The sequence below is a fragment of the Saccopteryx bilineata genome, chromosome 4, assembly GCF_036850765.1.
Source record: "Saccopteryx bilineata isolate mSacBil1 chromosome 4, mSacBil1_pri_phased_curated, whole genome shotgun sequence".
Taxonomy (NCBI): domain Eukaryota; kingdom Metazoa; phylum Chordata; class Mammalia; order Chiroptera; family Emballonuridae; genus Saccopteryx; species Saccopteryx bilineata.
Window position 1 is genome coordinate 139,275,075 of NC_089493.1, and position 19,730 is coordinate 139,294,804.

Consider the following 19,730-nt stretch of genomic DNA (forward strand, 5'->3'; position numbering starts at 1 on the left):
GAAAGACATTCCCACCCCTTACCACAAGAGGATAGAAAGATTTAATAGGAAGGCACCCTTAATCTGTTGACAGGTGGACTATATTGGACCTTTTTCCTACAGTGATGAGTCCAGCTATGTGCTCACCAACATCAATATGACAACAGGACTTCTGCAGACATACCCAAGAGGAAAGGCCAATCATAGAGTGACCATATGGGGGCTACAACAGTTTTTTGTCTCTTACAGCAGCTCTGAAGTAATTAAAAGTAACCAGGGGACCCATTTACTGGAGACCTTGTCCAGTACTGTGCAGGGAACTGGCAATCAATTGGCAATTCCATCACCCTATAACACTAGTTGAGCCAGACTCAGGACAATATAACAGGCTGCTAAAACAGGCTCTGAAGACTGAGGCTGACTCATATGAAGGATGGATGCTGCACTTAGCAGATTGCCTCAACATCTTGAATGAATGTTCACAGGGTGGACAAGCAGCCCCAGTGGCATTGTTTGCCCAGCTCTGGTCATCATCCAAGCACATTCAGCTATAGTCTATACCGAACCTGAAGCCTGGATAAGACCAAAAGAATAAAGTGCTCCTGAGAACCCATCAGGATGTACCCCTGCAGTGGTCAACTCTGACTTGAATTGGACAATACAGGTTAGCCCTAAGTGGTGCTTCATCCTTTTCCCTTGGAGGAGAGACTGGCCCAGGATCTGCTCTTGCAGTTAGCCTGAGGTAGTTGGCCAATGTAGGTCAACTTCCAGAACCCCAATAATCTGACAATGCCCAAGGGAACATACATTGCCTCAGTCTGGCAGTTTAGGACCTCACCTGTATACCTATTCTCCATGAGTAAAAGGGGATGGGGTCCAAACCAGGACTTGCCCCTCAGAGTATGACCATGCTAACACAGGATTTTATAACTGCCTGCATCTTACCTGATGAGAGGGATTTGCTTTTGTTGGTACCTTTATCTCACCTATCTTATTCTCTCTAGGTTAAATGTAGAGAATTCCTTTCTGCAATGGGTGGGACACTTTGCTGACATCCAGAATTGCAGTGCATGTTGGGTACATTCATAATTTCCCACCTCAGTAGCAAATAGCTTAATCTGGCAAATACATCCATCCAATCAGACACAATGGTTGGCTATAGAGGTGGAACCATACTTACCCTACTTTCAACACCATCAAAGAACAGATGTTCCACCTCATCCAGGAAGGCATACAGCAAGTCGGAAACCAGACTTGAGCATGGCCTCAACCACCTCTTAGCCATGCAGTTTGGACTTGACTGATTTAGCTGGTTGTCATACATGATGAGTTGGAGTCCTGGCCCCTAACTGCATTAAAAGAACTAATGGGACTGATAATCTAACCCATCCCATGGGTGGTTGTCACAAGCTCTAGGTAAGAACATAACCTACATCATTTCCAATGACCAATCTGGTAGACAGAATGCTACCGTTCAGACAAAAGCCTTCCCTGGCCCATGAGGAAGCCTCTGGATCTGTAGATTTTATGATTGGCTATCCCTGCCTTATACCTGAACTTAAAGGTATCTATGGTGGTAACTTTATTTCCTTGGCCATGTCTTAGGTACATTACCAGAGAAACCCAGCAATTGGGCCAGCATCAAGGCCCAATACCCAGTGTGGTACATGTCCTGGTGGAAGTACCCTTTGTCTTTTTTGCCACCTATAAGTAACATTTTAATGTGGTGGGTTGTAGATGCCCAGCTCAGCATGTGGCCTCTTCTTAAACCATTCAAGAGAAGCTACTGCTTTACTGAATGATGAGGTAACCCAAATGCATCAGGTTATTTTCCAAAATAGAATGGCCTTTAACATGCTCTCAGTAGCTCAGGAAGGCACTTGCACCTTTTTATATAATAGATATGATGTGTACATCCCTAATAATGTCCACAATGTATCACAAATCTTGGTGGCCATGGCCACAGAGACAACTAAGATAGAAACCCTAAGGTATGACCCTATTACAACTTAGTTGTTATCTCTAGGAGCAAACATAAAGTACACAATATTAAGCAGGATATGCTCCTGTTTTTTATTACTAGTGTTTGCTTGTAGCTTATACTGTGTCTATGGTATTTAGACACAGTGTATCACTGGTTGACCCACACAGGCTCCCTATCGGAAGTTCACATGAACTATAGGGTGGAAGAGCAATGTTGAGGTGAGGTATAGGGTTAATACTAGACGTAGCCCTTCCACACCTCCTAGCAGATGGCCCAAGGTTCAGGGCCCAGGGCCCAAACCTGTCTGCTCATAACTGTGCGTCATGTTCTGCCAAGGAACAAACAGACCTTGAAGAAGGCCTCCACTCCCTGACTCCTAGCATGTGTGCTCCCTGCCCTTGGCTTTGTGTCACTACTTTTTAACTGTTCTATAAGCAGACCACCCATGCAGCTGATATAGATCTTGTTTGCCTGACGGCCACCATCAGGCTTCCACATATGTAAGTAATAAAGGTTATGTCTACTCCATCTGGTTCTCCTTGTGGTTTTTGGAATATCTGTGAGATACACACAGATATATTTAGTCTCAAAATCCTACATTACAGACACACACACCTTATATTCACTGCAGCATTATCTACAATAGTGAAAATATAGAAAGAAACATGTGTCCATTGATAGACAAATAAATACAAAATAAATGGTGCATATATAAAATAGAATATTACCCAGCCATAAAAAAGAACAATATCTTGATATTTGTGATAATATGGATGGGCCTAGAAGGTATTATGCTAGGTGAAATAGTTCAGAAAAAGAAAGGCAAATACTATATGGTATTTTCATATGATATTATCAATACTTATATGTAGATTGGAAAAAAAAACAAAATAAACAAAATAGAAACAAACTCATAAATAGCAGTTTGATGGTGGCCAGATGGGAAAAGATTTGGAGGGGGATTGATAAAAAAGGAAAAGAGCTTTTTTTTTTATTAAGTGAGAGGAGGGGAAACAGAGACAAACTCCCACATGTGCCTCAACCAGTATCCATCCAGCAAACCCCCTATGGTGTGATGCTCTGCCCATCTGGGGCATTGTTCAATTGCTCAGCAGCCAATTTCTCCTTAGTGCCTGAGGTGGAGATCAGGGAGCCATCTTCAGCGCCTGGTGTCAACTCACTCCAATCGAGCCATGGCTGCAGGACAGGGTAAGAGAAAGAGAGAGAGAAAAGTGAGAGGAGGAGGGGTGAAGAAGCAGATGGTTACTTCTCTTGTGTACCCTGACCGGGGATCAAACCCAGGACATTCACACACCAGGCTGACTGGCCAGGGCAGAGAACTTAAGATATATAATTTTGCAATTATAAAAACCAGCATGGTGATTTAAAGTACAGCATAGGAATATAGTCAATTATATGGTAGTAATTATGTATGGTGTCAAAAGGGTACCACACTCATCAGGCTGATTACTTCATTAAGTTACGTAAATATCTAATCACTATATTTTTCACTTAAAACTAATATAATGTTGTGAGTAATTTTTTAAATTAAAAATAAAATAAAATGAGGTTTAAAAAATTTAAACTGGAGCTTGACAAACCTTTCCTGTAAATGGTCAAGATGTAAAATTGAGGATTATGAATGTACTTTTATATAATTGTCTTGTATCATTAACATATTTTCTTTTGACTTCTTTTCAATAATTTATAAATATAAAAAAAATTCTTAGATGGTAACCAGTACTAAATTAGGTGGTGGGACAGATGGACCATCATTTGTTAGTCCTTGATCTGGTACAAAATATTAGCATGAATACAAATAGGTAACGTTCTATAAATAAAAAATAGGATGCTGACATTAGACCTCAAGAATCAGCCTCACAAGCATAGGATGAGGGACACAGGCTCTGAAGTAGAATGAGTTTATTTCATGGACCACAGCTGAGGAGTGGCTGAAGAATCTAGAGACAGTGCAAGGAGAGACAGAAGACATTAGATGAGCTGCTCCCTAGAAGAGGACTCAACACTTTTAGTTTAAGACACCGCGATTCACCAGGAGTGTTCTTCTTGGAGGTCCACATCAGCCTGATAAGAAAGAAAACAACCCAGGAGACCCAAGCTCTTAGTGGTAGCAATCCTACATGGCCCTCAATCCCTTTCTAATCTTCTCTTCTCTTACAATCAGACTTATTAAAGACATGGGAAGTATCTATTTCATGATTCTATCTCTCGCTATAAATTTTCCATGAATATTTTCTAGTGAGTGAACCTACTAGAATTTTCAGATTGCTTTGATATATGAGACAAGGAAGAATAACTTCTCAAGCTGAGGGAGGTGGGCTGCCTGAGTGAGGGACTTTGTGGTGTGATACACTCAGAGGTTACGGGACTCAATGTAAAGTTTGGTTCCTGTTCTTTTTAACCTTGGCCATGAAGAACAGATAGCAACCCTCAGGGTTTTTCTCTCCTCCACCGAGGGCATTAGATTAGAATTTTCAACACCAGGGGACCAGCGCTCCTCTGGCTCTCAAATCAAGCTAATCTCCGATGTTCTCCAAGCTCACTCACACATCACAGGGCAGGAACCTTCCCCAGGAAAGGCAGCGTTGTCCACATTCTTTGACTCATAAATAGGCAGTATACATGTCCTATGGAAACCATTTAACAAGTCTCATCCAGAACTTACAAACTGGCTGCAAAAATAGAAAGTTCAGTAAAATGCCCAGTGGTGTCAGAGCTCCTAGAAACTGAGGACAAAGACCAGCACCAAGTATCTTTCCTGGAAACTAATTTCCAGAGCTCATGTTCAGTGCCCTGCATTTTGATAAGCATTTAGAGGGGGTCCTATTACTACTGAGAATTAACAGGCAGCTGTCTGGCTTGGATTTTGCTCCAAGGAGGAGAGGTCATCAGAAGGTCATACAAGGAAACTGCTGAGACCAGGAAGGCTACTCTGGGGGCACAGAACCCCTCAATTTTCACAGGCAGAAGCAGGTGCTGTGCTCAGAACAAGTTTTATCTGGAAAGCCAGGCCACTGGTGTCAAAGTAAACAGATTATTTCCAAGACAAAAGGAACTTGTTGCTTGCCTTCCCAGTGAGGCTAGCACCAGAGGCCTAGAAACTGCAGCCTATGGATCCCACTTTCTAGTATCTCAAACACAGAGTTGTAAACAGACTTCCTTTGCACATCAAGTCAGCCCTCTTTAAACAGACATTTAAGGCTTCTTGTTTAATGAAAAGTTTTCTTAAGAGAAAGCTCCATTTCTTTCTTCTACTCCCATGGCACTGATCATTCACAGAGCAATGCAGTCATCCCCTGGGACATATCAGGAAAGGAGAGACTCAGCTGCCGCTGACCTGTTCAGCCACTTGGGAATGCTCAGCCACCAGGGCCAATGCAGCAAGAGGCCCACTGTGGTCTCTTTGCCCCGAGCTCCAAAACTGTTAAATTCTGCTACAAGTTCCAGTTCTAGGCTTTCTGAATGGATTTCAGAAACCTGAAAGAGAGCTAGACACTGTGTAGCCATCAGTGAGATTTGGCCATGGGCAAATAATACTCTTACTCTTGGGTCATGTCCTGTGTCTTTACTCAGTACTGGGCCTCACCACTACTCCTTTCCTAAGAATGGTAGGAAAAGGAGAGGAGGTTCAAGTGACCAACATTCTTTGCTACTCTGAGGGCACAAGGGGAAAACGTGTGGGTGAGAGAAGAGATAGCAGATGTTTCTGAAACAAGATGCCCTTGCATGCTCCAGTCTCAATTCCTGAGTTGTCAGTGGCCTGTCTTGCTGGGCATTCAGCACACCAAATCCATAGAGCAAAACTCAATTCAGGATATACCTAAAGATAAAAAAAAGACAAATTTAATTTGGGGGAGAAACATGTGAAGAAAGACTTGCATAAGTTAAGAGGGATGTAGAGAGGAAAAAAGAAGTGATATATGAGAACTCTTCAAATATTTGAAGCTTGCCATCTGAAAGGCAAATGTGGATAGGCTTTGTTGAAAAGGGCTGCTCCATGAACTCCTGGAATTATAAGCATAACTTCAACTGTATCCACATTTTTCTTCCTGGAAAAAAAGTTTACAGCTTTATTTTGTTTCTCAAAGAGAGCCCACCAAAAAATATTAAAAACAAACATGGGTATGCAACATAATTGAATGACAAGATAACCTGGACATGTTTTCTTTGAATATATGTACCCTGATTTATTAATGTCACCCCATTAACATAAAAATAAATCCTCAAAATTGTTAAAAGTATTGATGTCTATTATCAGAGATAGGTTTAAGGGAGGGTCAAATAAGAAATGAATATGTTCAGTAGGAGAAAGAGCAAAGGAAAGGAAAGGATGAAAATAAAATGCTACATTGATTATGGCAAGTCTTTATAAAAATGTTCTTCAAGTAAAGTTTTCAGATGAGGTTTTCTCATGTACACATTGCTTACAGCCTGACCACTCCTGTAGTTTGTCCCTGTGGTTTCATTCAGCTGGTCTTTTTTTTTTAAGTGAGAGGAGGGGAGATAGGCAGACTCCCGCATGTGCCCCAACTGGGATCTTCCAATCAACCACCATCTTGGACTGATGCTAGCAATGGAGCTATTTTTAGCACCTGAGGTGGAGGCTCCACAGAGCTATCCTAAGCATCTGGGGCCATCACACTTGAAACAATTGAGCTATGGCTACAGGAGAAAAAAAGAGAAAGAGAGAGAGAGAGAGAGAAAAGGGAGAGGAGAAACAGGTGGTTACTTCTCCTGTGTGCCCTGATTAGGAATTGAACTCAGGACATCCACACACTGGATCAATGCTCTACCACTAAGCCAACTGGCCACGGCTCAGTGTCTTAAAGGTGAAATTTTCTAACATCTGGTAACTATAGTATAGCATAAACCTTTGTATATATATTTTCTAGAATGTATTTAGCTGTGTGTAGTTGCTAGACATTGTTGGACAGAAATCAGTCTCAGAAATAGCCACTCAAGCAATCTTAATTCAGGATATTCTCTGTGTAATCATGCAAAATTTTTATGAGCTTTTTTATAAACACTTTTAAAAACCAATGTGGCATTTTTTTATCCTTTCCTTTCCTTTGCTCCTTGTCCTTCTGTACATATTTATTTCTTACTCAATCCTGCCTTTAACCTATCTCCAATTCTGCTTGTTAATAGACATCAATAGTTTTAATAATTTCCATGCATGCCAAGCAGCATCCAATACAGGTGTGTGATTATCCAGCAGTAGGTATGAAAGACTTTAGCTTTCCCTGATAGGACAGGTGGAATCAGTTAGACTAGAGTAAGCATCTTATTTTTATTCTTCAAAGCTGCAAAAGTGGCCCTGTTTCCAGGAGCATGAGTGAGTTGTGTATTAATTACTTGCTGAGTTTCATGCCAAATAAAACCACATGTGGCTTTCAGCTGTGTCTTGGAAACATTTCCATCCTGGATATTATCTGTGAAAATTGGATAAGATTGTATCACCTTGATGCTGGTTTATGCATGTTCAAATTTTATGTCAGCAGGGAAGAGAAGGTACTTCTGTGTATTTCTCCTAAAGTCCTTCACAGAGAGGAAGCAATCTGAATGAGACAGTGTGTGGCTTAACCTTGGCCTGCACACCATGGAGAGCTGTGTCTGCCTTAATGGGTGACTGGAGTTGACACTGCAGGCAACAGGAATTCCACAAAAGGCTTGCTTTAAAAAATTGAGTGTCATGTTTATATTAACCTGGTGGTACCATAGAATGAAAATCATATAAGAAGAGAAGCAAGGAGAAAAGTTAGGGGTTAAAAGCCTTGGCATAGGTGACACAAAGTTGAAAAGTAGTTTGAAAAATATTTAGGAGAAAAAGTGTGTAATCTTGATGATTCATTGGACATTGAACAGTGAAGGGAGGGGAGAATCTCTTATAAATCCCAGGTTTCGGGCCTAAGTGATTGTTGCATGGTGTTGCTATGATAAATAAAGGCAGAAATTATAAAGAATAGGTTTTAGGAGAAAATAATTATTTGGAGATCTATGTGACAACTAAGTGTACACATTTCAAGGACTAAGTAGGTATATGTATTTGATGTGTTATTAAAAAGTTAAGGTGAGAAAGAGAGTTTCAGGTCATTATCTCATAGTTGGTGGATGAACGAACAACATGGTTGGGATTGCACTGGACAGCAATCAAAAAAGGACCACTGCAAGCCAAGGGGAAATCTTGGGAAAACTGATGTTTCCGTGATGGAGTTTAAGAAGAAATATTCAGGTTTGGGAAGGATATATCAGATAAATATAAGAAGGGAGAAAAAGGAGTGGGCTTGGAGGAAGAAGAAAAATCAGGAATTAGTGGTTATAAGAATCCAGGCACATACAGAGTTCCAAGAAATATATTGGTATATTGGTAAATGTATCAAATTAGGCAGAGGATCAAGAAAATAAGAGCAAAGTATTGAATGTCAATAAAGAGAACACTGGTAATTTTTTCTGGACCAGTTTCAGAGTTGCAGTAAGAGTAAAACCTATATTATGAGGGTATGAGGTAAGAATGGGCAGTAAAAAAAATTTAGGGAGAAAATAATATTCAACTTTTTCAGAATCCTTGATTTATTTAAAAGAGAAGAAGAAGGATAAGTCAAAAGTAAGAGAATACTGTTAGAAAATGGTTTGAGTTTTAGAATTTTTATTTGTTTGTTTCTTTCTTTCTTTCTATTGATGAGAAAGATTTGATCAAGTTTGAAACCAAAGGAAATGAGACAGTAGAGCAGGACAGAATAAAGGCAAAGGTTATAGTAATGTGCACTGGAGCCAGGTCCTGCAGGGACAAAGCAGAGAGGGTCACAAGATTACATGAGGAATTTGGCGGTTAACAGAGGAAATAACAAAGTTAGAGGGAGAATGTAATATCTAAAGATTAAGAAATTCGTAAGCAATATCAATATTTTCCAAAAATGGTATAGGATGCATGGTCACTTTTGGAGAGAAGGGTAGATATAGGATGGAAAGCTTCAGAAAAGTTGAAAGTTTTAAATAATTGCTTTCAGTAAGTTAAAAAAGACTATCAAAGGAGTTGTCAAGAAACATAACTAAACCAGGAAATCATAATTGCACTAATACTAAGAGTTGTTGACATTTCCTATCAGCTTCCAACCACTTGAAGTATATCAGTTGATGTGAGCTGTGAGCTTCAAATAATGGTGCAACTGACTACATGGACTTGGAACTCACCTGGGAAGAAACATAAATTGGAATGAGAAGTTGAGTCTTTACCACATTTTTTAGTGAAAGTGAGGGAGTAGTTGGTAGTATTTTTAAGAAAATGAGTTTTTGAGCAAATATATCCATGTTTAAGCCTCAGTTCAACCACTTACTAAATATAAGATCTGATTAGTGGCCTTGCAGCTTGTTGTACCTCTCTATCTGCAGTACCAGCCAAAGCATCACAAATTGTTATACCTGATGGCCAGAATACTTCTCTTTTCATATCACTAGAGATTGGAACAAGTCAGTTTTCTCTGGCTACTGGTATCTAATCAGATTATTTGTCAGTCATGCTGTCTCACAAAAGAAGTTAGGAAGAGAGTAGGTTATCATTGGCTATCTCTCTGCTCTATCAAGGCAATAAAATAAAAACTCTGCTTACTGATTATGTACTTCCTCTCACTCTTAGATGACACCATGGAAGACTCCAGAGATAAAAATAAGTATATCTAACCCATCCCACAATAATGCAACTAGTACTAATACCTGGTTAGAAAATAAAAAAATTAGGGACAAATGCAAAAATCAAAGGAATTCCAAGACAACAGGCAAAAACAAGTTTCCTTTGAGGCTAAACAAAAATATGCCCCCCCTAGAAAGACAAACAGCACCCCCAGACAGATATGCAGTAAAGCAACATCTTCAGGGAAAGAGCTTCCAAAATACAGCTTGAGTGCAGGACCAGGTTTCACTACAACCAGTTATCCCCAAGCCTGTTTCTCACCAGACCAATACATCTCGCTCAAACACAACCACAGATGTTGGTATTTACAGGCACCACTTAGCAGGGAAAATGAGGCAGTGCTTGGGTGTTTTCTATCATGACCTCTCCTGGGGTTGACTTGCTTTTTTTCAGTAGCAGCAGCTCAAAAAGATTTTTTTGCTGTGTAGATTAGCTTTTATCTTTTAATTGTGGTTTCAGGTTTGAAAGCCACAGGGACAGAGTTAAAGCCTTTTTTTGCTATCAGAAGTTCCCTTGCTTAGAAGGGACAAAGCTTCCCAGGACACAGGGTGTGGGGTCTATTCACTGCAGGCAAATTAAGGTACTTCCCTCCTGATGTAATATAAACAGCCCATCCAAAATCTCTAATAGTCTATCATCATGGCTGAACTTTGCCCTTACAATGACCCATGTAAAATGTAGCTAGCCTTTGGAAATATAAAATAATCTTTCATTTTTTACATTTTCCTGTGAGTTATTGTATTAGTTTCCTTGTCATCACACATAGGAAAATCTATATTTAAGCATGGTGCAAATAAAAAGAGCAAAGATAGGGCAAAAGGGCACACAGGTGTACCTGTGTGTGAGGAAGGTGAGTGCCAGTAAAAGCCATGTGCCTGAGACAATTTACCTGCTGCATAACTTTGACAGGAGCAGATCTACTGGGGGAATCTGACTGAGGGAGATTTCTTTGATTTGCTGTTTGAATTTTATTTTGCTTTTTTCTTGCCTACTACCCAAAGTCAAATTTTCTTCCCTCACCATATATTTGAGCCTCTTTATAAGAATTTTGGTCTTGGCCCTGGATGGCTGGCTCAGTGGATAGAGCGTCAGCCTAGTGTATGGACCTCACAGGATTGATTCCCAGTCAGGGCACAAGAGAAGTGGCCATCTGCTTCTCTTTCTCTTCGTTTCTTCCTTCTCTCCCTCTTCATCCCTTGATCCAGTGACTCCATTTGTTTGGGCATCGACCTGGGTGCTGAGGATAGCTTGGTTGGTCCAAGCATCAACCTCAGGTGCTAAAAATAGCTCAGTTGATTGGAGCATCATCCCCAGACATGGATTGCCATGTAGATCCTGGAGGGGTGCAAATGAGAGTCTAAATATCTCCCCTCCTCTCTCTCACACACAAAAAAAGGTGGACAATGATGTCAGAGTAATGGTGGTGTGAGAGATACCCCTGATCTCTCTACTTGAAATTTTAACAACTTGAACAGCTTTAACACAGTGAAGCAACCTGAGCTGAGCTCACAGGCTTACCTGAAAAATCCATGCACTGAAAAGACTAAAGGTGAGACGGGTTGAGAAGAGGGCAGAAGATAAAACTCACTCTGCTCTGGAGAGGGGATAGTCACAGACTGTCCAGGGTTTTGTCTGCTGGGGCTCTGGGGAAGAGGAAAGCCCAGGGTGACTGGGTTTTTTTTTCTCCTGGAGTTACAGAGAAGAAGGAAGCCTGTATCATCTGGATTTTGTCTGCAGGGATAGGAGAGGAAGGAAGCTGAGACTGTAAGGGTTTGGCTAAAGTGACTGGTTTCCTTCTGCAGGGAGAAACAGAGAGATAGAGAGACCAAAGGGGAGATACTAAGCCAAAGCTATAGCAGAACAAGGGGTCATAGTTAGTGTCTGCCTACAGCCCGAACTCAGCACAGGGTCAGAGAAAACCAAAGTGAAGCTCCTTCAGCCTCCCAGATCTCACCTCACTCACCTCATGGGGTAGAGAGTGGCAAGGACAGACCCCACAGCTAACTCTCCAGAAACACTCTCTCCCAGTAGAACAGATGTACTCCATGTCTGGCCCCCTAGTCTGTTGAGACATGGTGAGGAGTACCTGGAGGCCTGAAATCGCCATTGTGAAAGCTCTTAAGCTCTCACAACAAATTTCACCCACCAATGCAACTGTGGACCCACCTACATCATTGTGACAACAACATCGCAGCAGAGATCAACCCAGAAATATTACAAAGCTAAAGCTTGTAACACAGAGACAACTACTGGAAGAAAACAGAACAACCTCTCAAAACGGAAATATTTCTTCATTTTCTCTCTCTTATTTTGTTTTTTTTCCTTTTATTCTTCTTTTAAATTTAATTTTGATATTTATTTATTTATTTATTTATTTATTATTACTTTTGTGGGTATTTTGCTTCTTTTTCTTTCTTTGGTTTTTGTTCTGTTTTTGTGGGGGGTTTTACTTGTCATTTTTAATTTTTATATTATTGTAGTTTCTCTTTAATTTTTATTTTATTTTTAATTTAGAAAATTAAATTTAACAGAGTGACATTTACCAATAAGTGTACATAGATTTCAAGCAAACATCACTACATCATTTGAGTAGTCAATTATGTTGTATATCCATCACTCAAAGCCAAATCATTTTCTGTCAAATTATATTTGTCCCTCTTTACACCTACCCCTCAACTTCCTCTCCCTTATATCTCCCTCCCCCTGGTAACCACTGCACTCATATCTATCTATGTCCATGAGTCTCAACTTTGTATCCCACTTATGTGTGAAATCATAAAGTTCTTAGCTTTTTCTGATTTACTTATTTCACTCAGTATTGTGTCCTCAAGGTCCATCTGTGTTGTCATAAATGTCCATATGTCATCATTTCTTATGTCTGAGTAGTATTCTATTGTATATATATACACCACAACTTCTTTATCCAATCCATGTCTTCGCCACTGTGAACAATGCTTCGAGGAATATAGGGGTATATGTATCTTTATGTACCAATGTTTTTGAATTTTGGGAGTTGATACCCAGTCTGGGATTGCTGGGTCATATGGTAGTTCTTAATTTTTTGAGGAACCTTCATACTTTCTTCCATGTCCACCAGTGAATTTTTTAGTCTGTTAATTAGAGCTCAGAATTGTGTGAATGCCTGTCTGTAACAACTCTGGGCAAGTTCTCAATGTCTGGGGGTCAATGATGCAATGGAAAGACCAGGCTGAAATTAAGCAACACCATGGAATTTCTTGAATGCCTGTTGAGTCCAGTTTAAGTGCTACGCCTGTCAACTTAATGCAGTAATTTTCAAACCAGATTCAGGATTCAGGGTCTGCAGTTTTTTGAATGACTTTTAAAAAAATACATTAATAAATTTTAATAAAATTATAACAAAATCACATATACTCAGATGATTTTAGGTACTAAAATTCAGTGTTCTCTAAGCTGCCCCATTGTTCTTATTAATCACCCTTAAAAATGTAAAATTTTACTCATAAAGTCCTACTTTGTACTGTACGCTGGAATCCCAGGTGAAAAAAAAACTTCCACTATTTAAAATGTTTGAAAACCACTGCTTCACTGTGATACTAAGTCTTTCAAAATGTTCTTGCTTTCCAGGGCACTTCACTATTCCCATCAACCCATGAAATACTGCAAATTTCAGGAGATTAAATTTCAGATCTCTTATCATTTCTTTAAGGTTTGAAAAATAACAGGAATGCAGGCACGTTTGGTGGAGCACATCTTTTGTGTTGGCTAAGAGATAGCCTCTAACTTGGGCTCAGGCTGCTCCACTCAGTGAGCACTCCTTGGAAGAGGAGTATTAGCCAACGGAAGATGTTGCCCTGGGTAAGAGAGGGATACTTTCGGCAGAAGGAACAGTCCTCACAAAGATGTGAGACAGCAGCCCTGGTCGGTTGGCTCAGTGGTAGAGTGTCGGCCTGGCATGTGGGAGTCCTGGGTTTGATTCCCAGCCAGGGCACACAGGAGAAGCGCCCATCTGCTTCCCCACCCCTTCCCTTCTCCTTCCTCTCTGTCTCTCTCTTCCCCTCCTGCAGCCAAGGCTCCACTGGAGCAAAGTTTGCCTGGGCGCTGAGGATGGCTCTGTGGCCTCTGCCTCGGGCACTAGGATGGCTCTGGATGCAACAGAGCAATGCCTCAGATGGGCAGAGCATCGCCCCCTGGTGGGCATACTGGTTGGATCCCGGTCAGGCGCATGCAGGAGTCTGTCTGACTGCCTCCCCATTTCCAACTTAAGAAAAAAAAAAAAAAAAAGATGTGAGACAGCAAAACGTTTGAAAATTGAACATTGTGATGTGGCTGTAAGAAGCATGAAGAAGAGAGACAAATAGAGTACTTTTAGAGAAGTAGGCGGTGAGCAAATAAGACAGACATTGTTTTTTTTCATGAATATGCATTTACATTTTATTCAGTAAGAAATTGGTAAACCGTTGGACTTGTTTGTAGTTTGTTTTAGAAAAAGATATTAGGAAACATCTGCATAGGCAGATGTCTTTAACATTGTGACTCTTTTTCAGCTCAGATGGTTAAATTATATAGCTTTTATTTTTAGGCTCAATATGTCAAATAGAGCTGTTCAGGTTTTCTCCAGCCTTTGTCACTTCCTAGTGTGGATTTAGTCAAAACTTTAAACATTTGGATTGAGTTTCCTAGATCTGATACAATTCCCTCTATAGCAGATTTTAGCTCACTGTAAGGGGAAACCACATTTGCACATCTTCTTTCTTCCAAAAAACCCTTTTCTGATTCTTTTTCGCAAATAAACTTTTCTTTATATTAGCACAGATGTGCTTTTCCCAGGCATAACATCTTCAGACACTTGGATCAGAGCTCTCAAGATACATTGCAATAGAACCCTGGACTAATCTATAGCAGTTGTCACATTTGTAACAATTTGTAGTTATTCTCTTTTTCTTTTATAGAAATTATCATAGGGGCTGTATTCTGCATACCCTAACTTTAGAAGATCTGTCAACTGTCTTTATAAAATCATTAACAAGGCCCTGGCCGGTTGGCTCAGCGGTAGAGCGTCGGCCTGGCGTGTGGGGGACCCGGGTTCTATTCCCGGCCAGGGCACATAGGAGAAGCGCCCATTTGCTTCTCCACCCCCACCCCCTCCTTCCTCTCTGTCTCTCTCTTCCCCTCCCGCTGCCAAGGCTCCATTGGAGCAAAGATGGCCCGGGCGCTGGGGATGGCTCCTTGGCCTCTGCCCCAGGCGCTAGAGTGGCTCTGATTGCGGCAGAGTGACGCCCCGGAGGGGCAGAGCATCGCCCCCTGGTGGGCAGAGCGTCGCCTCTGGTAGGCGTGCCAGGTGGATCCCGGTCGGGGGAATGCGGGAGTCTGTCTGACTGTCTCTCCCTGTTTCCAGCTTCAGAAAATACAAAAAAAAAAATCATTAACAAAATTAAATTAAATTAAAGAATGATAAAACCATGAAAGATCTGAGGTTAAACTGATTTTCACCTCTTTGTAACTTAGGTTTTATGCCTAGATAACTGAAAACATTTCAGAGCTTTATTGAAGTGTAATTTATATACAACAAAATGTTCATATTTATAGTGTTTAATTTGGTAAGTTTCAGATGAAGGACTGCTGAAGTCCCACACATTCCACCTAAAAGGGCCACAAATGGATTTACACTGGGATTGTATCTTGAAGTGCACCTGGGACATAAGAGAACATAAAGTGAGGAACTGAATTTTCTAGTTTCAGGGAAAGACTGGAGGGGTAACTTTTAGATAGTGGTGTTGGCAGAGGCCATTGTTCTTTTCTGAGTCTTTCCCCACAGAGCTGGCAGGCAGCATATATGGGTCTCCATCAATCTAGCTAACACTGTTTGCCCCCCCGCTTATGATTCTCTGACACCCCAAACCATCCAACATTCTGGCTCAACCAAGCTGTTTCCAGTGACTTTTCCATTCAATGACCTCTCTTGCCCCATGCTTCGGATTTAACTAAAGTTTATCAAACAAATAGTATCTGGTTTATAATGTATCCCTTACATCTTGCTAAGTGGCCTTAGACGACTAATAGCAGCTGAACTTGGTTTGCAACTAGGCCTTTTATGGGCATCTTTAAGCCTCACACAAGTAGCAGCTATCTGCCGAATTTTCTGTAGCTTATGCTGGGAAGTCCCAGAAAGTGCACAGCCAATAGTTGACCTTGAACCTCCTGGAAAGCCCAGAGCCACATAGTACCTTTTCTAACTCGTGTAGATTCTACCAGAGTCTACTTTGGAGTTTAATTATTAAGGTAAATCTGCAAAGGTTTTTGTTTTGTTTTGTTTTATTTTTAATATATCTTTGAATTCCCCAATTAGGTGAAGGTGACTTGTACATAATAGATACTTGATAAATATTGAGTTGAAATACATTATATGGGAAAACTCTGTTGTATGAACTATTAATATTCTGACATGATTTTTAAAACAATTGAATAGTTATTATTTATTAATATATCTCAAGATCGTATCTTTCTACCTTTAGGACTTATCAGAATTACCTGTGTAAATTTTTTGTCTTTTTTATTTTGAATAGCAATCTTTGGTTCTAGCCAAATCTATTAAAATTGTAATCTTTGTGGTAGTGTACACACAATACAGTGTATAAATGATAGGCTATAGATTTGCACACCTGAAACCTCTATAATTTTGTTAACCAGTGTTATCACAATAAATTCAATAAAAAGGGGGAACATTGTAATCAGTGAAAGTTAGCCCCGGGATATTATTTTAAAAAGCTGTACAGATAATTTTGATGCTCATAAAAGATTAAAATGTTGGTTTTAGGAAGTTAGTGACTTTCTTCTGAGGTCTATGTAAATTTAGGGACCTTTCTTAGATCACCTAATAACTGAGCATATGTCTTAATTAAGAAAAATGATGAATGTGCTACAATGCCATAATCCATTTTCCCAGGGAGAAAAAAATATGGAACAAAAAAACGTATGTGTGGGACTACTATAAGCCATTTTTTCAGATTCAATATGTGTCGATGTAAAAATAATCTAGTTCTGACAGTGTTCTCCTTCTATGAACATGGCAGCAAAAATTAGGGAAACACACTATAATTTTATCGTGCTTCTCAAGTAACATAGACTCCTATATAAGAATATGCCTTTTTCAACTAAGAATAAAGCACTATTTTTTTTTTGCCAACATCAACTTTATTTTGTGTAAATAGTCTGCAAACATGATTTGCAGCATGTGTATGGACAATTTTGTACAAGTATATTTATACACCATCCCTCAAGTAAGTTATTAATTAGATAATGTGCACAGTTCTGTTCTAAGTACAAAGTAAACCAGTGTTAATCATCCTGAAGCATTATATTTTTTTATTAAGAATTAATGTGTTTAAGTTAGTTTCTATACAAATTTCAGAGTTGCCTCTAGGGTCTTTGTCTACCAGAAATGTAGAATTTAATGTGGATAAAAGAATGTAGGTATAATTGAATTTATTTTTAAAAAAATAGAGTTGATAGAAGTGCCCGGAACACATATACGGACTGTAAATAGGTATGTTTTTGTAAATGTAAAGCTACTAATAAATTTTCACAAACCATGCAGCAGATATGCTATGAGTCTTCTATAAAGATACAAACACTTAAAATACCAAGCTTTGGAAAAATAGAACTATGATCTCTGAGTTTTAGAAAAGAGAATGAGCCTGGACTTAAACATCCATATACTCTGTTATGACGTCAGGTACCTAATTACTTAGACATAAATGTGCAGCTTACCTGTGAAAAATATACAATTAATTAACCTTCACATGAGAACTCTGTCTGTAAGTTGAATTAGAATAAGATTCCTCACTCAATGCCAGTTGCTTTAAACCCTGGACATACTTTTGGTAGCAGATACAGAGGGAGATGTTTTGGTGTGATCTGTTAATAGCATGTAAAGTTCTAGAGAATGGAAAATGTGTGCCCCTAATACATAGAACAGTGTAAGAAACATAGTAAATACTAATAAATGTTTAATAATAAAATATTCATTTTTTATTTTTATAATTCTCTGTAATGCTTTTAATTTAAAACTTTCTATGTTATTATTGTTCCCAAGTATAAAGTAAATAAGTTTATTATAAAAATTTGGAAAATATTTTAAAAACTACAGGGGAAAATAAAATTATCCATGATATTATTCAACTTTTAAATATACCTTTATTTCAAGTTCATGTATGAGTGCTTTTATCAATATGGTTTGCTACTTGCATGTGTGTGTATGTGTATATAAATAGAAAATAACTGAAATCCTATGCATAATTTTTAACTTAACATATCATGAACGTTTTAAAATATTAAATTTTTGAAGCAATAATTATTAGTGGTTACATAATTTTTAAATGTTGACTTACCATAATTTTTGGGGGCATGGACCTTATTGGGGCCATTAAGTTAGCTTCACTTAATTATTTTTGGTAAGAATAATAATAAAACTATGACTATTGTTATGTGTTAGTCTTTTAACATCACTAATTTATTCTACCTTTTTGATAAATAAATTTTATTAATGTTAATGGGGTGACATCAATAAATTAGGGTACATATATTCAAAGAAAACATGTCCAGGTTATCTTGTCATTCAATTATGTTGCATACCCATCACCCAAAGTCAGATAGTCCTCTGTCACCTTCTATCTAGTTTTATTTGTGCCCCTCTGCCTCCACCTTCCCCTATCTCTCCTTCCTTCCACACCCCTCCCCGTAACCACAACACTTTTTTTTCTTTTTTCTGTTTTTGTATTTTTGTATTTTTATGAAGTTAGAAGTGGGGTGGCAGTCAGACAGACTCCCGCATGCGCCTGACTGAAATCCACCCGGCATGCCCACCAGGGGGCAATGTTTTGCCCATCTGGGGCGTCGCTCTGTTGCAGCCAGAGCCATTCTAGCGCCTGAGGCAGAGGCCATGGAGCCATCTTCAGCACCCGGGCCAACTTTGCCCCAGTGGAGCCTTGGCTGCGGGAGGGAAGAGAGAGACAGAGAGGAAGGAGAGGGGGAGAAGCAGATGGGTGCCTCTCCTGTGCGCCATGGCCGGGAATTGAACCCGGGACTCCCGCACGCCAGGCCGACGCTCTACCACTGAGCCAACTGGCCAGGGCCAACCACAATCTTGTCCATGTCTCTTAGTCTCGTTTTTATGTCCCACCAATGTATGAAATCGTGTAGTTCTTAGTTTTTTCTGATTTACTTATTTCACTTCGTATAATATTATCAAGATCCCACCATTTTGTTGTAAATGATTTGATGTCATCGTTTCTTATGACTGAGTAGTATTCCATAGCATATATGTGCCACATCTTCTTTATCAAGTCTTCTTTTGAAGGGCTTTTTGGTTGTTTCCATGTCTTGGCCACTATGAAAAATGCTGCCATGAACGTGGGGCTACATGTCTTTTTATGTATTAATGTTCTCAGTTTGGGGGGTATATACCCAAGTAAAGCGATTGCTGGGTCATAAGGTAGTTCTATTTTCAGGTTTTTGAGGAACCACCATACTTTCTTCCATAATGGTTGTACTACTTTACAGTCCCACCAACAGTGAATGAGAGTTCCTTTTTCTCCACAGCCTCTCCAACACTTGCTATTACCTGTCTTGTTGATAATAGCTAATCTAACATGTGTGAGGTGGTATCTCATTGTAGTTTTGATTTGCATTTCTCTAATAACTACTGAAGATAAGCATCTTTTCATATATCTGTTGGCCATTTGTATTTCTTCCTGGGAGAAGTGTCTGTTCATGTCCTCTACCCATTTTTTATTGGATTTTTTGTTTGTTTGTTGTTGAGTTTTATGAGTTCTTTGTATATTTTGGATAGTAGGCCCTTATCTGAGCTGTTGTTTGAAAATAACATTTCCCATTTAGTTGGCTGTCTGTTTATTTTGTTGTCGGTTTCTCTTGCTGAGCAAAAACTTTTTAGTAGTCCCATTCATTTATCTTTGCCTTCACTTCTCTTGCCTTTGGAGTCAAATTCATAAAATGCTCTTTAAAACCCAGGTCCATGAGTTTAGTACCTATGTCTTCTTCTATGTACTTTATGGTTTAATG